Raw genomic sequence first — 20,231 nt, forward strand, 5'->3', positions numbered from 1 at the left:
ACAGATATAATGCATTTTATAAAGAATTGGTGATAGCCAAAATCTCTCATGGGAATTGTCAGAAAACAGCAAGTAACATGCCATGTCCTAGTGAAAAAACAAGGGAAAAGGGATCGATCCACAAGTTTCCAAGTGCTTTTTACTACCTAATAATGGACCAATGGTGGGCATTTAGCCCAAAGAGCATGTACCTTATTACACTTTGGCCCTTTTTTATATGTCAATCTTGTGTCTTGACTTTTTCTGTTGGGGACTTGACTTAAACGACAAATGATAGATCCATTATCCATCAATTTTTGGTCATTGTAGAAGGAAAGCTAAGGAAAACCTTTAACTAGATTGAGATTGTAACTTTTGCATTATAACATGATTGATGTCACTATTGTCTATTGATAAGTAACTCAATTCAACCTCCATGTCCTATCAAAGCAAGATGGAGTTAGGTCTCAATTCTACTCAAAGCAAGATGGTTAGATGGGTAATTGTGTATGCTTTTTCCGAGAAATTCGCCTAGATCATGACCTGGTTAGCTTGTGCTTAGTTTCATCTCTGTATTAAAGAGGAATAGATTATTCTCAAAAAAATTATATTTTCTTCTATTATGATTAATAGTTATCTATCCTTTGATAAAGAGGATTAATATGAGTATATTTGTATATTTATTGACTTGGATGAATAGAGTAATACTTGAAATTGTAGAAGATATATTCACAAACTAAAAATTTATATGAATAATTTATGTATAACTTACAAAGGAGAAGCCAGTTGAAATTCTTAACGACAATTTATTTAAGTTTATATTCTTATCATAAAAATTCAAAAGCGTCATATAAACAAATATAGATGTATAGTTTACATGTGAAACCCAGATAAATCCAACTTTATATAACTACAGTCTACAAATTAGTGTTTTATACTTTGTTCACTTAGATCAACCAAAAAAGCGTTATCTACTTTAAGCAGAGATGTCGAGTTTCAACTCATAAATTCATGGGAATTCTAAAATCCCATGAATTGTGTTTTCTGGAGGTTGTTTGGTTACCCCATTTTTTTGTAAAATGGGGGAATTTCAAACTCCAAGGAGTTTCTAACTCCTGCATGATGGGGACTACAAGGAGTTTTCAACTCCTGCATGATGGAGAATTTAACTACCTACCCTCCTCATGGTCATTGGAAACTCCTAGGAGAATAGAACTCTAACATGACAACCAAACAGATTCTTGTTATTCATGTGAATTTTGATGTTGGAATTAAACTCCTGTACATTGCAAATTAATACATCCATTTGATTTCTGTATGAACCAAACGAGGCCTTATAGTTAATTAAAATTTAAAATCAGAGTCCTATAGCTTTTGTGGTCACTCGAATTTAGATCAAATCTTATGGTACAAACTAAATAAAAGTTCAACGTACTACTAGTATCTATTTATAAAGTGATGGACGTGCAATGCATCATTCATATCACCAAAATCTTTTTGAATAAAGAAAATGCAATGAGTAACCCAAGTTAGTCCATATCCAACTAACATGAATACATATCTTCAATTCCTTTCTCATTGATTTACTTCCTCTCATTTTCTTCTTTTCTTAGATGGATCACATATTCTTGTTTCAGACTGCCACTTTTCATTTGGAACTTCAAACGAACATATAAGATCATTTTATGGTTAAATGTAACCACAATGGTACATTCAGTGTTACAACTTATGGTAACTTGTTTTTCAATAGCGGTTACATTTGGCTGTAAAATGGATACAAAATCCCGTTTTATTGCTTTAGACCAACATAACCCGTATGAAGCAAGACCACTTGTAGATGGATAGATCTCTCACTTTCACACAAAATAAGTCTACCAAAAAGAAGATGGCAAAAAAAGTAAAGAAAAGAAGAAAGAGGCAAAGCAAAGTTGAGATGGAAAAGGAAATGTCATGCTCAAATCATGTTCAATCAAACTCAAAATGGAGTGGAATATAAACTAATAACATGTTAAGTTAGGATCTAATAAGTTGATATAACATGTTCTAAAGTGGAATGAAGACAATTATGGAGAAATTCAGTGATATGTCCTTCTCAAACTAGAAAGAGTTTTGTGTTGGAAGTTGCTCTTAAGTCTTTACAATCATGCATTAGAGTGTTGCCAAGCCTTATTCGTTGGTCTAATATAAAACTGAAATTCGTACTGGTTGACTCAGTTGGTTAAAAAAAATAGAAAATCATAGCTTTTAAATTCAAACTCGAATAACCGTAATTTAGATTGAATTTGAGCATTATTGAATTAAAGTTTGCAACTATGGTGAAAGAAAGGTCGCCAACTTGATAAGCATCGTTTACAAATTATCACGTATATTTAGGGTGATTGATTTGATAAGCGTTATTTGCAAGCTGCCACGTACACCAAAGAATTTTTGTTAGTTATTTGATCTTCTATATCCAGTTATCCAATAACAACAATCACAAATGATCTTCTATACTTTGCTTACTCTTTGTCTCGTAAGCGAAGATGAATAAATGAACCGAAAAGGAAATACGTTAGTAGCTAATAAGGTCCATACAGCCATGCGGCCCATACCACAATCCAAATTGAAAATCAAACTAGAGGTGTTTTAATGTGAATTTGGGCTGGAATCAATGAGTGAGGCCCAATGACAGGGTCTAGCACAGTCCATTTTTCTCAAACTTGGAAGAAAACTTAGTCCAACAAGATAGGTTATAAAAACTCAATTGCTAAATTTTGACAAATTAATTTAAATTATCGACGATATTTAACAGCTCGAAATTTGGCTTGGCCGAAATCCTATAGTTCCTTAAGAGTTTCAATTACATGTGATAAAATGTTAAATCAAATTTATCATCGCGGGATGCAAAGTATATTTTACAGCCAACGAGAACGAGCTATCGAAACCCGTCCAAAGACCGGGCTCTGATACCAAATATCACGGTTTGGTACTTTTGCCGGATCGTGGCGCACACCCTTGTCCAGCTTAAGGCAAGATGCAAGCGACAAGGCTCTTCGAACTAGTGAAGGATCGCTCACTAGCACGATACTCGGGTCTCGGCAACACTCGACAAGATTGCAACGAGAGCGTCAAACACTAGTGTTTGTCAAGCACTAGGCGTTCGTAATCGGTCTCGGGTGTGTGAGTCGGGATCCTAGTGTCGATCCCACAAACACGGCTTGTTAGTAAAGTGAAGGCAAAGAGTCGTTCACAACAAAACAACAACAAGCAATACGAAGGCATAAGGTAGGAAGCAGATTTTCATTCACTTGTACTCCCTAAAGAGGGAAATATGATAGTTACATCCTGGTAGCAGTAAACATTGAAAGTGCAGAATAGCGATACACCTATTTATGGAAAGAAAAGCTATAAAGAAAAGCTATGCTAACTATGCTAAACTAGTAAAGTATTTACTACAAATGTACAAAGAAAATGAAATTACATAAGCATAAATAATCTAAGGATTTGAAGTGTGCGGATCGTCACACGTAGCATATATTTATAGTGATTGACGAGATTGTTTGTGGTAGGTTATAAGAATTAAGATTGCTAATCCCGCGTAATTTTAGCAGTACTTACAATTATAAGGTTCAAAATGTATACGAGTATACTACTAACTACAACCGAAAAAAAAGAACGTCGGTACTCATCCATTTATATTGTTATGGTCGGTTTCATAATACGGTAAAAAGAACAAATAAATAGAAAATTAACGCAACATTATATTCATGTATATAGTGAATGAATTACCTGATTTCTGGATGATTTTGGTTAAGTCAAGGGTTGCGAAGAGATGGAAAGCAGGCTCAAAATAGTCGTGGAACCGGTTCTTGAAAATGGGATCAGCTTTTCCATGTACATCCCATTCGTGTGCCCAAAAGGCCTCGGTTGCTTTAGTGTGGCGTGTTTTCAAGCGATCACCAAAAGTATGAATGTCAGGCCAATGGTAGTACATTTTTTTCTTAAGGTCCTCCACTACAAGAAAAACGCGGGAAACTGACGGAAAAATAAAGCCCATACTGACGGCCTTTCCGTCGGTATTTCAATTCTTGTGGAAATTCCGTCGAATCGTGGTCGACTTATTTCGTCACAAAAATACCATCGTGGAATTTCCGTCGATCTTCAAAAAATCGACGGATCTTTGACGGAAAATCCGTCTTTATTTATAGGTCAATAGTGACGGAATTTCCGTCAGTGTTTCTCATTACTGACGGAATTTCCGTCAGTGGTGTCTGACACGTGGCATTCCACGTAAGTTCCTGAAATCTAATTAACAGAGGGTAGTGACGGATTTTCCGTCAGTATTTTATTTTTACTGACGGAATATCCGTCAGTGGCTAGACACGTGGCACATTTCTGTTAATTCTGGGAAAATGATGGAGGAAATCACTGACGGAAATTCCGTCGGTAAAAAGAAAATATTGACGGAATTTCCGTCAGATTTATTAAAAAACAGGAGAGGATACAGCAGCCTGCTGCCCAGCCACGATGCGTTTTTTGCATCATTTCAAATACGACTGCCAACCACCACGATGCCTATTTGCATCGTTTCCAATATAAACAAAACCCGCAAAACACATCCAATCGTCGACCGCCAAGCGGAATCCATTTTCACGTCGACCGCTAATGCGGAATCAATAGACAACAAAAGAGAAGGGGACGCAAATTGTTTTACATAAAAACATAGTCAAATTTGTACATTGTCTTACAAATTAAACAGAGAATTGTTTTACCATGTCTTTCATACTTACTAGACGACAATACTAACTAAACTAAAGTTCTAACCTAAAGGCTCTAACCTAAAAGCTCTAACTTAAAGGCTCTAAGTGTTTATAGGGTCAATAAAACTACCACCAATACCTCCAAACCCGTCATCACCACCCCCAAAGTCATCCCGTCTATGTGGAGTAAATTGTGAACACGTGTTTGGGGGTTGAGATGCTTGCAAATCAGCCCAAGCCTTTCTCATTGCCGCCATTTCTTCAGCTGTTCACGAACTGTCTTTCAAGAGCAACTCGAGCGGATCGCTCATCATTCATTTGGGTGGAAAGTCGAAATCATGCTAGGAGCATAAGATAAAGACCGTCGGCCAGCTTTGTTAGGAGGAAGATCATACCATATTTGGGCCCCTGTATCTCCCGTCCCAAACATCCGGTTCTTCTCGTCAAATCCTCCTACACCTTGTAGTAGGCCCGAATCTCGTCGGAGACTGTCCAGTGGCAATGGTGGCTCATCTCCTCTTGGAAATCACGCTGAAAAAATAGAAAATCGTCAGAAATGATATATATATACCTATCTTTATAAGAAAGAGATTATCGTTCTTTGTAATAAAAATAAATATTAAATTAAATTCAAGAATTTACCTCAATATCAGCCGCTCGAGGGTTAACCCACTCGCCCTTCTTATTTTTCTTCGTCTTCATGAACATCTTGTGGGGGTGGCCTCTTGACCAAAATTATTATGGAAACAAGTAAAACCAAGTATATTTTTGTCAATCATATATATTAACCACTTTTTAAAAGCAATATAAACAATACTTACCAATTCCTTGAAAGCATCGGAGCAACTCTTCCGACCAAGAGTGTGGGTGCCCAATGCTTTCCCATCTTTCCCACCCGACTTCCTATTTGCCGTGTTGATTTTCGAATGTTTGGCAAAAGTAGCATCATTTGGCCTATTCCTAAGGTTCTCCAACCAAGAAACAGGCACCCACTTTGGCGGTTTCTTGTTATATTTTATTCCATTGATAAGAGTGGTAATCCGCCTCGTTACCCTCGCCTGCCACTCAGGAATAGGATCATACCCAGGATCGATGGATCTTACATGAGTCTGTTTCAAAAACAAGTGTGAAATTAGTTATATAAAACTTTGGAAAATTCTTATAAACTTAAGAAAATTATTATAAACTTAAGAAAATTATTATTGAAAAACATAATTACCGCAAAGTAATTCCACATCTTCCGACGCCTGTCGTTACTCGCTTCACCCCACCTAGTGAAGTACTCATCTCTCCCGTGTTACAGTGAATGACCAAGTAACATATTTCTTGATTGGTTCGTCATCCCACCTGAAAAACACATAAATATTTGAAATTAAATCGTAAATGTTAAGTTTTTTAAAAATTAAAAAATTAACATAAACTTACCAAAAATGATCCGCCGAGCACGGCCTCCGAGAGAATCACCGCATGTTCTCCCCGTCTATCTGTTGGAGGATCAGGATTTTCCTCATTCTCAACCTCGTCGTCCTCCCGATTCCGTTGAGATGCATTTGCCTTACTATTGCTCCCAATCATACGGCGAAAAATGTTCGGCATAATCACTGCATGTTAACAATTCAAATCGTTAGTTCAAAACAACCATTTCTCAGGTATATATAAACAATTGAAAAAAACACTATGGAAAACTGTGAACTAATTACCACTTGCCTCTTCTTTAATGCATTTTATTGGGTGAATTGAGAGGTTTCTTATAACCAAATCTTGAAAATTGAAACACACTATTGATGTTAAGCTAAAACGACATGTATAAAACAAAAAACCAAATAGCTTAGAACGACAAGTAATAAAAAACGGAGGGCATATTTTATTGAATGTTTAATAATTGTACAATTACAACTAGTCCTCCTCACTATCACTATCACTACAAATCAAAACAGGTTCATCTTCTCGAAAAAGCACTCCCACTTCTTCCTCGGATTCCTCATTTTCGTATCTAATAAGTTCTTCAACTTCATCTTCATCCCCTTCTTCTTCGACGTCTCTGTCATATTCCCCTTGACCTCTTTCCACTGTCACTTCGTATACATCTTCATCATCTGTATCTTCCAACAAAATCGGTGAAATTGAGTGATTATTCACAACCACATCTTCTTGAAAGACACTTTCTTCAATAGGAGCATCAACTTGTGATCTTGCCTTGGTTTTAAAAACCGCGGACCACTGAATACCTTGATTACCTTTCTTAATGGTTGGATAAGGAGCATAACAAACTTGATCGACTTGAAAAGCTGCCACAAATGGGTTATGTCCACGAAGTTTCTTTTTCTCGTTTACATCTACAAGTCCATAAACCTTATGGATACTAAGTCCTTGTGGGGAATTATCAAGCCAATCACATTTAAACAATATAACCCTATAAACCCTTTGCCCGGCATAATAAGAAAGCTCAATTACTTCATTTAGGGTTCCATAGTAGTCCAACCCTTCATTGAATTCACAAAACCCCATTGCTTAACGTAGACTTTGAAACATCAACTCCCTCCTTATAAGCTCGAAACTTATAGCCGTTGATGGAATACCGTCTCCAAGACTTCACCATGTTACTAGGACCCAATGCTAAAGCTATTATTAGATGATCCTTCAATCTATGAATAAAAAATGTTAATTAAGTTGTTATATTTTTTTCAATATCTAATAAGAAATCTAAATGTATTGTTCAATTTCAAAGAAAATGTATCATCACTTACTTGATTTCGGAACCATTTCGGAAAACTTTTCTCATGTGATGCCCAAACATCATCAGAGGATGTGACATCAGGAAAATTGATTTTGATATGTGCCTCAAATTCCCTATAAGTAGGGAAAGCATGTTTTAGTTATGTATTAATTACCTATAAATTCGATCTAATTTGATAATTAAAAAACAATTGAGTAATGATGAAGTATTAACTTACTTTTCATAAGTCTCTAAAAAATCTCCACGGTTCCTTAGCACATAAAAATGAGCTTCTTCATACTCTTTCTCAGTTAAGTACCTCTGTATACATTTTCCGATTGTAGTTCCCATGTCATCATTGAATAACTCAGGTAACTTAGATTTCAACTGGTCATCGAATTTACACCAACATCTAAGTCTTTTGCTTTTGTGTCAATGTGATCTTCGAAATAAAAAGAACAGAAATTTGAAATTTCCTCTAACAAAAAGCGTTGCATATTGAACCCTCCACCCGAGCTTTGTTGCCAATCTTTTTTTATATGATTAAGAAATCTCTCAAATGGATACATCCATCGATATTGAACAAGTCCTCCAACTTTTGCTTCATAAGGTAGGTGAAGAGGCAAATGCTCCATGGAATTGAAAAAGACGGGGGAAATATCTTCTCTAACTTGCATATTATCTCCGCAATGTTTGACTCTAGACGTTCCATAGAATCAACTCTAATCGTAGAAGTACACGGTCTCTAAAAATTGGCTTATCTCGGTTATTGCATTCCAAGGACCCTGTCGAGCAACTCTTTCAAGGCAACGGGGAGTAGTCGTTCCATAAAGACATGACAATCATGACTTTTCATGGAATGTAACACCATCTTTTTATGGTCAACACACCGACTCAAATCTGAAGCATAACCATCCGGGAATTTTAAGTTAGCAACCCAGTCACATAGAGCCTTTTTCTCCGCGTTTGATAAAACAAACCTAGATGATGTGGTCCGTTTATAGCAAAGTTCATTAAAGTCTTCTTTACCCTTAGTGTCAAATTTAGTTTTACCTGGTACATCCATGATGGTGTTGATAAGTTGTTCAAAAAATTTTTTCTCAATGTGCATAACATCCAAGTTGTGTCGAATCAAAGAACGTTTTCCAATAGGGAAGTTCCCAGAATATGCTTTGTTTCCACCAACCTTCATTCTGATCTTTCAATCTTTTCAATTCTTTATCAGAAGCATCAACTATTTTAGGCAACTCTTTTACGGATTCCCACACTTTATCACCCGTTAGTTTCGATGCGGCTATGCGATTCTCAGTTTTTCTGTTTTTAAGAAAATGCTTACAATTATCGCGGAAAGGATGATCAGGTGTTAAGAACTCACGGTGACAATCAAACCAACAAACCTTTTTGCTATTTTTAAGCCAAAAAGATCTATGATCATTTTCAGGACAATAAGGACAGGCACGATATCCACTTGTGGACCAACCAGAAAGCATGCCATATGCCGGGAAATCGTTGATCGTCCACATTAATGCAGCCTTTAATTGAAAATTTTGTTTCTTAGAGACATCATAGGTGTCCACGCCGGTTTCCCAAAGTTGTTTCAACTCTTTGATCAACGGTTGGAGGAAAACATCTAAATTTGTTTTCGGATTCTTAGGACCGGGAATTAGCACAGACAAGAACAAAAATTGTCTCTTCATGCATAACCAAGGAGGTAAGTTGTACGGAGTCACAATCACGGGCCAACAAGAGTATTTCGTCCCAAACTGCCCAAAAGGTTGAAATCCATCCGTACACAAACCTAGCCTAACATTTCCGGGTTCACTTGCAAAATCTGGATGCTCTCTATCGAAATGCTTCCACGCTTCTCCATCACTTGGATGTGCCATTGTCCCCCTTTCTCTTAATCGAGAGTTTTTGTAGTGCCAACTCATCTCACTTGCTATGTGCTTGGTTGCATATAGTCGTTGTAACCTTGGCGCAAGCGAGAAATAAGTTATTGGTTTACATGGAATTCGCCTCCCACTTGAATTCTTTTTACCTTTATACCGAGATGCACGACACTTTGTACATTCTTCAAGATTAGAATTTTCCTCCCAGAAAAGCATGCATCCATTGATACATGCATCAATCTTTTCATGGGGAAGTTGAGTCCCTTCTAACTTTTTTAATCTCATAAAAATTGCGCGTCATTTGATTTTCCTTTGGAATTATGTCACCAACGAACGACACAAAACTATTAGCGCATCTAAGAGATATTTTGTTCTCACATTTGATTGATAACAACCTAGCAAATGCTTAAACAAACTCATATCACTTCCCTCAAACACCGGTTGTTCAACTTGCTCTAACATTTTAAAGAACGAAGAAACTTGGGGTTCGGGGTTTCATAACGCACTTCTTCATCGTTAAGGTCATCGAGATTAAGTCGATCCTCCAAAATTTGGTCAACAGTATCACGCAATGCATTTTCCACGAACTCACGGTAAGGATTCTCACTAACATTTGTACTAGGTAGTTTCTCACCGTGATACGTCCATACATAATAATTATCGGCGAAACCATACGACCAAAGATGAATTTGAACATCTGCTTTCCTTTTAAAACCTAGGTTTTTGCATTTCTTACACGGACACCTCATTTCACCTAAATTCTTGTACTCACTACTTCCTTCCGCGAATTTAATAAACTCTTTCACCCCCTCTGCATATGCTTTCTTGGATTTCTTTTTTTCGTCTAATCTTTCATACATCCATTGCCGTTCTAATCTTTTCATGTTATTATATATCTACACATTTATATATGTCATTAAAAAAGATAATAACCTAACAACAATCAAAATCAAGCATAATAAACAATAATTTAACATTTTAACCAATATAAATATTGTATTTCTTTGAATTGGGTCCTTATCACTCCAACCTAAACCCATCAATGTACGTTTTAAGTCACTAGCAAACATGTACTTGTGATTTATTAATGAGAAAAAAAATTCGGCAGCAATTCCCATCCGTTCTCCAAATACTCAATATAGAATAAATAATTACTCTACATATGCATTTAGAGAACATTAAAGGAATTGTCACCAAACTCTTTTCTCATTAAGAAATCACAAGCACATGTTTACTACCTAAGTGACTTAAAACGTACAAAGACAATCCCAAAACGGGACTATTCAAAAATTACTCCTAGTGAGTAATTTTTGAACGGGTACTAGGTCAATATGAACAATAATTTTAACAATATTAAAAACAAAACATACAACAATGACTACTTTTTCAATTAACAAAAACTAACATGATTTACTTTTCATTTTACATATCTAGTCTAATTCATATCTATTCTAATTAACATTTAACAATAATCTAAATTAACAACATGCATACATTAAAAAAAAAATTATAACTAATAATCTAAATTAACAACATACATTAACAACATACATCCGTCACAACATTGGCTTCTATCCTAAGTCAACATGCATCAACACCAACCCTTTTTCAACAACAATTAAAACAATAACTAATAATCTAAATTAATTAAACTAATTAAAAAAATTAAAAGGAGTAATACCTAATTAACTTGACAAAAAAAAAATGAAAAAGAAAGGGCAGTCAGTGGCGGCTGCGGCTGGCGGAGGCGGCGGCTGGCGATTAACAAAAAAAAAAAGATAAATAAGAAAAGGAGATGGAAAAGGATGAAGGAGAAGGAAAAGGAAATAGAAAAAAAAAAGATAAAGTTAATTACCTTATAGTGATGGCGACGGCGTGGTGGTGTTGGTGGTGGTGGCGGTGGCGCCGGAAGTGGAGGAGGGTGGTGGTGGTGTCGGGTTTTAAGGAGGTAAGGGTTAAGGCGATTTTAATTGATTTGGGGGAATTTTGGTAAAGTGAAGGAGAAACTCTTCGCGTGTTTCAGATAATAGAAACCTCTGACGGAAATTCCGTCGGTATTTTCAAAATACGACGGAAAATCCGTCATACGTTCACTTTATCGAGAAAATAATGCAAGTGATTTGTACACGTCGGTTAAAGTAGAAATCTGACGGAATATCCGTCGATATTTTGAAAATTCGGCTGAATATCCGTCGATGCTACAATTATTGTGACACCTGTCACACACTAATATCAACTAATAATTGACCGACGGATATTCCGTCGCATTTGAAAAAAACCGACGGATAGTCCGTCAGAGTCTAAAGTGATTTCACCGTAATCCAATTTAACGTGTATGCGGACCACGCGACGGAGTTTCCGTCGATTAAGAGATTACGACGGAATTTCCGTCCACGGTTTTTTTTTGGCGCCTTTGACTTGGTCAACACGCCAATAGATACTGACGGGATATCCGTCAGGAAACTTTACTGACGGAAATTCCGTCACAAGTCCGTCAGTAACCCGTGTTTTCTGACGGCCTCTTTTTTCCGTCGGTAGGGCCGTCACTAACCCGCGTTCTTCTTGTAGTGCTCTGACAAAATATTTATGTCGAACACTTGAGAGGACCGAGGGGTTTAGGATTTAGGTAATTTCTTCTCAATAGTGTTGTCAATTGGGAGTAACATAACAACATTGGGTTCATGTTGGGTTTTGTTAGTTGGTATGAACATATGAGCTTCACCAAGGGTTATTGTGGATGATGATGATGATGTGATTAGAACGTAAATTAAGAAGATGATCGGGATACGAGTATTTCATTTTATGTTATTGCTAGTACGTGGTTCTGTTCTCTCTAGCTAGATATATATAGTGGAAGGTAAGTAAGCTAGTCGGTTTTTTTGCTCCTTTAAAAACGCTTCATGCAAATTGAGTGACTCCTACTCTAACAAATTAACAAATTGAGAATTGATACGAGTATTTCATTTTCTTCTGAAGAGAGTATTGATGGATCTAGCATATTAATTATCGCTGCTCTTGTATTTGTGGATAACAGTGGATACAATATAAATTATGTTATTCACCTCCTCTAGAGTGTTGGATAATGCTGATTTTATGTTTGACGTACAGAGAGGAGAGATCTAATAAGCCATGTTTGTACGCTTTTAATGAAACAAAAACCTTCCGTTTTCTGAAGAAGTTTGTATGCGTACCTGACGTGTCAATACGAGTATCTAATTCATGTCATGGCATCATTTGCTTTTATTTATTTTTGGAGGGAGAGGTCTTGTTGTGTAACCCATCAATTCAAGAGGTATTGTTGCTGCATTATTATTATTATTATTATTATTATTATTATTATTATTATTATTATTATTATTATTATTATTATTATTATTATTATTATTATTATTATTATTATTATTATTATTATTATTATTATTATTATTATTATTATTATTATTATTATTATTATTATTATTATTATTATTATTATTATTATTACTCTCTCCCATTCACTATTTTCTTCCCTATTTCCTAAAACGAATTATTCAGGTTTTCTTCTCCTTTCCTTTTTGGAAAAGTTTTTATTAATATTATACGCATACCTCTTTCCAATCACCAAGCCCCACCATATCTTTTATTAATATTTAATCCTAATTATTCCTACATCTCTCCAATAATCAAACTCCACTCATCTTCTTTATTAATATTTAATTCTAATTATTCATATCTCTCTCCAAACATCAAACCCACACATATCTTTATCAATATAATACTCCCTCCCTTAATCTGTGCCCATTCCCAATGGGAAGAAAAGAGTGGATGAGAGGGAGTATTATTATTATTGTTGTTGTTGTTGTTGTTGTTGTTGTTGTTGTTGTTGTTGTTGTTGTTGTTGTTGCTATTGCTATTGCTATTATTATTATTATTATTATTATTATTATTATTATTATTATTATTATTATTATTATTATTATTATTATTATTATTATTATTATTATTATTATTATTATTTTATCATTATTATCATTATTAATATATTTGTTATTATTAATATTATATTATATTATATTATATTATATTATATTATATTATATTATATTATATTATTAGTATTATTTATATTATTAGTATTATAATTATGTTATTATTATATTATACTTATCATATTTATTTTTTAGTTATTATTATTATTATTATTATTATTATTATTCTTAATGTTATCATTTATATTACTAATATATTTTATTATTATTACTATATTTATTACTATATTACTATTTTGTTTTTTATATATCTTATTAGATTATTATTACATTATATTAATATATTATTAATAATGAATAATATTATTATAATATTTATTATTATTATTATTATTATTATTATTATTATTATTATTATTATTATTATTATTATTGGTATTATTGTTATTATTATTTTTTTAATTATTTCATTTCAGTTCAGCTCCATTATGTTCAGTTCACTTGAGTTCAGTTCAGACAATTTCAGTCAAAAGAATAGGGCCTAACAACCATTTGGTAAGATAATAATGTATTCAAGTTGGAGTGAGTCACCAAAATTACGAATGTCATTGGGGCAATGTTTGTACGTGTCTTTTTTAATGTCCTCCGACAAAAGATTTATGTCGAACACTTGAGAGGATGAAGGGGGTTTGGGTTTCGTTTTATCGATCGCCCAGAGGATGGTGAAGGTTTCAGGTAATAATTTCTTCTGAGTAGCTATATAGTGCGGCATGTCGTTTTAGCGTAGTTCTACAATACCGTTTGGCCAAATAAGGGCCATTCGGTAAGTTAATAGTGTATTGTCGACATTGGGATGAGTAGTGTTGTCAATTGGGAGAAACGTAACATTGGGTTGGGTTATGTTGTTAGTTCGTATGAACTTATCAACATTGGGGGTTTTAGCTCCAGCTCAAGAAAGGATTATTGTGGATGATGTGATTAGAACGTAAATGAAGATGATGATCATTATGAGATACGAGTATTTCATTTTACTAGTATTAGTGTCCGGCCTCGCCCTGTCTACTCAGCCTTCTTTTTCTTTAAATTAATTTAAAAAAATATGTAAGACTAACCCAACTACCCTGGCCTTGTACTACCCTACAAGTCCTACTCGGTCTTCTTTCTTTTTTTTTTCTTTTTTTTTCGTTTTATTCTTAATACGATAATAAAACTTATAAAATATAAAATGCCTTATAAAATATAAAACATATCTTTAAAATGTCTTATAAAAGCTCTTATAAAATACCAGATATTAATACTTTCACTATCCATGGCCTATTGGTCATTGATCGTTCAAACACTAAAGTCCCCGCAACTCAACAATTTGATGTCACACTTTTTTCCGACATTAAAGAGAGAATGCTTGAAGTTCGGCCAATCATCAAAGACTCCGACCGAGACGTCAAGAAAGATATTCCTAACAACATAAAAGCCACCTAGCACTTTTGGGCCAAGGAATGAATAAAACATGGTCAGGTTGACCCTTTATTTAAAATCCAATTTCACGAGTATTATCGATACAAACTCGGTCTCTTTAGAGCCCTCGATCTCACCAACTTTCTAATCAATCAAGCGGGTAATTCTCATTTTTAGTTAGATTATTTATTTACTTTACTTATGCATCATCTCTTATGTCATTTTAAATTTTTAATCAATCTAAAGTGTAATTTTCATTTTACTTAAATATATTATTCATTTTACCTATTCATCTTTATGTTATTTCTTGCATCGTTAATTGTTTTTTTTTTCATTTGTAGGAAAACTCTACATACATTGTTTATTTCCTCCTTTAAACAAATTAATTATCACATTATGTAGTATATATTCTAAATAATCACCAATTTCATTTTTTTTCCAGTTAAAATTGTTTTACCATGTAGACAAGCCCAATTTTGTAATTTGCTTTCTTGTTTGCGGATTTTCTCCATAATTCTATGATGCGAAAGCGATGAAAAATGAGGTTTTTCATTGGGAAATTGCTACGCTACAACTCTAACAAGAAATGGAGCACTTTTCACAAAATGCCTTGAATAATGCGAAAAATCTATGTATTTTTTAAGACTATGCGTTGTTACATAATACGAGTAATAATCTTACTTAAAATTCGTATCCAAAGTTGTAACAAAACTCTTTTTGGTATACGTTTTATGTATTCAAAGGCCGCATCACGGTTAACTCCTTGCCCCGAAACCAAAACTTTTACATTGTTTTTTAAATATAAATAAAATTGTAAGGTCATACGTTACATATATGTTATGTATATATTGTCATAATATATTTATATTTACCATTATTTACTAATAGTTTGTCATGATGTATTAGTATTTTCATATTATTATTATTATTATTATTATTATTATTATTATTATTATTATTATTATTATTATTATTATTATTATTATTATTATTATTATTATTATTATTATTAATTATGACATTATTTAGTAATTCAATTTTATTCATGTAGGCAAACCCAATAACCCCCAGAGTCTAAGACAAGCGCTGTCAAGTCGAGGAATTAGAGTGCCACATATTCTTTGCTCAACCAAGGAGAAGTATATCTCCGAACTACATTTCTGCCTGGATGGCACCGCATCCCAGTTTGTGGACTTGTGGACAGCGGGCCGCCCACGGGGGCGCTTGGTGAAGGTCGAAAAACAAGCGTTTGCATTTTGTATGGAGTCGCCACCAATTTTTATGGGAAATTGGAACCGTTCGAATACCTCGCGTCATGTCAAGACACAAAGTAGTGACATGAACACTAAGCAATCGTTACCCTTAGCATTCTATGTCTAGAATGACTCTCGTGGATGCCAATGAACACGGGTGCTCACGGAGATCTGGAGTAAGGGGTGAGGGTACGTATTAGGAAGCTCTTTTGATCGAACACCTAATCCCGCCCGCCTCGATAGCGGCCTCTACTAATGATTAGGGAAGTTATTCGTACTCGATATATCGTCGGCTATAATGCATGCAATGCAACATCCAAGTTTTAATCCTAGCATGTGAAGATTTAACTAAGTCGGTGAAACACGTAATTAGCATACAATTGGGTCGAAATAGGAATTTAAGGTTGATTTACATGTGAAAACATAGAAATACAATGATAAAAATTACAATAATGAAAATTACAATAATTACATTAGATTAGGCGATTTATGTCGAAAATACCTTTAAAACGGATAATTTGAGAAAAAGAAATAAAAGAATAAAAGAAATTAACGAACGAGTCAGAATGCGATAATACAGATAATAGTAGATTAATACGTAAACTAATTAAACTAGGTCAAGGCAGAAACGGAGTTCAGGGACAGAACTCATCCGAACAAAGCAAAGCAGATCGCCCTCTGAAGAGGCGCAGATTCTTTGCGTCTGTTCCAAGGGTGAGTTCTGGCTGTGAAGCCGGAACTGCAAATCGTTAATGTCGATTGGTAAATTTAATAATTGATCATGATATTTATCTCGGATGAAAGTGATTAATAGGTTAATTAACATATGAATAGGTCATAAAAGCGATAAAACATGCATGAGACGGATGCAAACGGATTAATTACATGGGAGTAATGATGAAAATATTAATGAGTCCTCTATTGAAATCAATTAATTAGGCTAAATACGACGGATATACAACGAATATACGAATAAACAGATGAAAATTATATCAATGACGAATTCCAGAAACTCGATATGAACAAATTGAATCTCTAAAATCCGGGTTTGAATTTAATGACGAAAACCCGTAAATATCGGATTATTTAGGATTTAAGTCGGATTTAAGATGAATTAACCATGTGAATGAATGATGAATTATACATGTGAATTATTAGTGACGATTACATCAAAGAATTTACGGACAAACAAATAACAAATAAAAAGAAGCGAATTACGAGAGGACGAGGAAGAAGAAAAGAAGCGAGAATCTGCGGCGGCCCCTCACGAAGAGGCGCAAAGAGAATCGCGCTCCTTCAAGAGGCGCAGCGATTCTTTGCGTCTTTTCTCGACATCTGTCTACTGGAAATCCGTAAAAAGGAGTTTTAACAAAGGGTTTTAGAAATCGATTTTAATGGTACTTTCGACGTAAACCTTACAATTGATGATACGAAAAGTAAATACAATAAATAAGGATTATACACCCTCAGACTTACATGTTGACGGAACGAGAAGGACTAAAATATCGATTAGTGAACGCTCGACGCGAATGCAAAAAGAGTGCCCTCGTAAGAGGAAAACGATTGAAACAAATTGATTAATTTAAGTTGATTGAGTGTAGTTGGTCAAATTGGTCGGTCATGCAACGGAGAGGCTGGTACCCGGAAAGATCCGAGCTTACGTGGTCGAAAGTTCAAGCACGTAGGCGCCAGTAAGTAAGAACAAAGTCTAGAATGCAAAGGGAGAAGAGAAGGGCGGACACTCGCGTGAGAAATATGAGGAGCGAAGGCTCCTATTTATACTAATCACACGGAGGGAATTAGGGTTTCGGAGACTCTTTGGAAGTGAATCTCGGAAAGATATGAAAAAGATACGTAAGACATGCAAAGAAGGGCTCTGGGAAAAGGCGCGGAAGATGCTGCGTCTCTTGGAAGAGGCGCAAAGACACTGCTGCGTCTATTCCCGGAGGTTTCCTCTCTGTCAAGAAAGATTTCCGTTTGAGTTATGGTAGGACGGAAATAATTCGATTATCTTATGAATATTACGGGATATTATTTGCCAAAAGATAAAATTTATGAAATATGGAATAGAAATATTCGAACATTCCGAATATTCGACTCGGGATTTAACAAATGCTATCGAAAAATGGAGACGGTTTTTGACCCGGACTCCGAATATACTCTAATTACTGCCAAAACGACCGTATCGGGACGTAGATGACAACTAAGAGGTAGACATTTAATATTTGAGCAATCACTTGACGATAATCTTACGAATTGTCACAAATCGTTCCGCGTACCAAACATGCGGCCCAATCATCACCGGGTGGTTTGCGGGAGGTGCAGAAACGAGGTGTCTACAGAGCCCCCACTTTGACTGAGGCTTGGACAAGGCGAAAGTCAAAGTATAGCCATCAGGTCAATCGAAGATTACAACCTGACGACTATGGCGACGCGAGGCGGCTCAAAGGGTCTGAGCCAAGGACCTGTCGTCGGGAACATTTTAGAGTCTGTCGACTATCGGGGAGGGTCGCTTAGAGTCCATTAGACTACGTAAGGAAGCTCGCCAGCCATAAGAAGAGACCATACCTGAGATACCCCTGGGTGAAACGGGACTGAAGACGCTTCGGCAAAACTCTTTGGTCTGAAGATAACTTATTGTTTGAAGGCATTCGGGGTCACAGGGATTATGAAGGAACTTCTTTCTCGAGATGCTTCCGGAGAATGACACCTTTGCCGAACTCCGGGAGGAATAAATATCGAAAGTAGCAGGACGTCGGTAGAAACTGCTGGGGAATCCGCTTGCGTCGGTCTCAAGCGAACTCTTGCAAAACTTGAGGTTGAATCTGCTTGCGTCGGTCTCAAGCGAACTCTTGTTGGGGAATATATTGACGATTAGGAACATCTTGATCGCCATGGAAAAAATCTTAAGTGAGCAATACTGCAAAATACTGCTGCGTTGGGGACAAATATTTTGACGACTAGGAACATCTTGATCGTCATGGAAGAAATCTTGAGTGAGCAATACTGCAAAATACTGCTGCGCTGGGGACAAATGAATAATAATATGCAACAGTCCGCTGCTGGCTGATAAAATGCGGGCCGGAACGAAAGAAAATCGTCGAATGGGCCAAAAGAGCAAAATAGCATCGAGGAAGAGGCGCACCAAAGATGGGCCCACAAATAACGAACTTATAACGAATTTTTGAAAATCCATGCGGAGGGAACAAAAGAAAGAGGCGCAGCAAGAGCTGCGTCTCTTGGAAGAGGCGCAGCACCTGCTGCGTCTTTTCCCCAATTTGGCTTTTCTGCGTAAAAACGCGAAATCAGAGGGGTTTGTGTTCATTATTTCGAAACACAATTCACTCATTTCTCTCTCAAATCTTCACCATTTCCGCCAAGGTTTGATTCAAAAGCTTGCTTTAAACATGACTAATCGAGGTATGTGTCTTAATCTTGCATTAATCTTCTGCATTTGTCGAATTTTGAGCCGCGAAAATTAGGGTTTTCGACCCTTTTGATCGAAAATTTGGGGCTTTTCCCCCAAATGGTTTTACCTTGCCAAATTGACACTAGAAATGGATAGTAGGTGATGTTAGGAACATAACCATGCATTTGTTTCGAATTTTCATCAAGTTTTGAGCCTTTGAATGAATTTTGAGACGGTTTTACAGCTGAACCGTAATTTGCTTCGAAAATAGCCTTAGGATTGCCCATTGGCGATGAAATTTGATATTTGGGATCCTTGAATGATGGGTAGACTTCCTACCATCTCGGAATTTTGGTTTGTGACAACTTTTTCAGGACACCTTTCTAGGGCATAATCACCGTTATAGCGAAATGCTGCCGAATTTCCGACTCGAACCCAGAACTAGGCTTTGAATTGGACTTGACTAGACCCAATTTATCACATGAGTGATCGGGTTGGTGGGAACGTGGCCAAGGATGGCACGGGAGGAGCAGTTTCAGAGCTTTGAAGGCTCGAAAACCCCTTAACAAAGGCTTGTCGTCGTATGACGCGGCCTGAATTTGCTTTAATGTTGCAGGTGATGAGGCTTCTACTTCTGGGAGAGCTCCCATGGAGATAGACGCCGCTGTTGTTGAGGAGGCTTTAGAGCGTGCCTTCACCGCTGCGGTGATGGTCTGCTGGAGACGAGGCTCATGAGGAGGAAGCCGCCGAGGAGGAGGAGGCCCCGAGACGGGCCAACGTCGGGCGAGGAGGTCGTCAGCTGAGAGGAGCTCCTGCGTGGGCT

This window comes from Silene latifolia, chromosome 6 (genome assembly GCF_048544455.1).
Source record: "Silene latifolia isolate original U9 population chromosome 6, ASM4854445v1, whole genome shotgun sequence".
Lineage (NCBI taxonomy): Eukaryota > Viridiplantae > Streptophyta > Magnoliopsida > Caryophyllales > Caryophyllaceae > Silene > Silene latifolia.